Source organism: Brassica rapa, unplaced genomic scaffold (assembly GCF_000309985.2).
Source record: "Brassica rapa cultivar Chiifu-401-42 unplaced genomic scaffold, CAAS_Brap_v3.01 Scaffold0741, whole genome shotgun sequence".
NCBI classification, from domain to species: Eukaryota; Viridiplantae; Streptophyta; class Magnoliopsida; order Brassicales; family Brassicaceae; genus Brassica; species Brassica rapa.
Genome location: NW_022610681.1, coordinates 66,824 through 67,500, shown reverse-complemented (window position 1 = coordinate 67,500; position 677 = coordinate 66,824). Strand labels below are relative to the sequence as shown.

Here is a 677-nt window from a genome sequence, read left to right as displayed (position 1 = left end):
GACGATTTGTGACACACTGGCAGACGTGCCCTCGGCGAGAAGGCTTGGGGCGCAACTTGCGTTCACGGGATTCTGCAATTCACACCAAGTATCGCATTTCACTTCGTTCTTCATCGATGCGAGAGCCAAGATATCCATTGCTGAGAGTCCTTTTAGACTTTACATTGCAGCACTGCTTCCGAACAAACACCGTCTCCGGGTTGGCGAAAGCACGCTGTTTAGGTGCATTTTCCTTGACACTTTTCGTTCTGGGGTTTGGTGATATCCGGAAGATATGCGTATGATCCAACCAAAACTGAAGTCTTGGGCATGGGTGAACGCATAACCACGGAATCGGCAGGCACAGTAAGAAACCAGCCTACCGAGAGTGATGTTTCATCGTTCTCAAGTCGTTCTGTTTCCAGGTTACGACAATGATCCTTCTGCAGGTTCACCTACGGAAACCTTGTTACGACGTCTCCTTCCTCTAAATGATGAGGTTTAGTGGACTTCTTGCGACATCGCAGACGGCGAACGACCCACGTCACCGCGATCCGAACACTTCACCGGATCATTCAATCGTTAGGAGCGACGGGCCGTGTGTACAAAGGGCAGGGACGTAGTCAACACGAGCTGATGACTCGCGCTTACTAGGAATTCCTCGTTGAAGACCAACAATTGCAATGATCTATCCCCAT

The 677-nt window shown here is 50.1% G+C and overlaps 1 pseudogene; it reads right to left on the bottom strand.

Annotated features, from left to right (window-relative positions):
- Positions 1 to 9: 9 nt before the first annotated feature.
- LOC117130945 lies at positions 10 to 149 on the bottom strand (annotated as a pseudogene).
- Between the last annotated feature and the right edge of the window lie 528 nt (positions 150 to 677).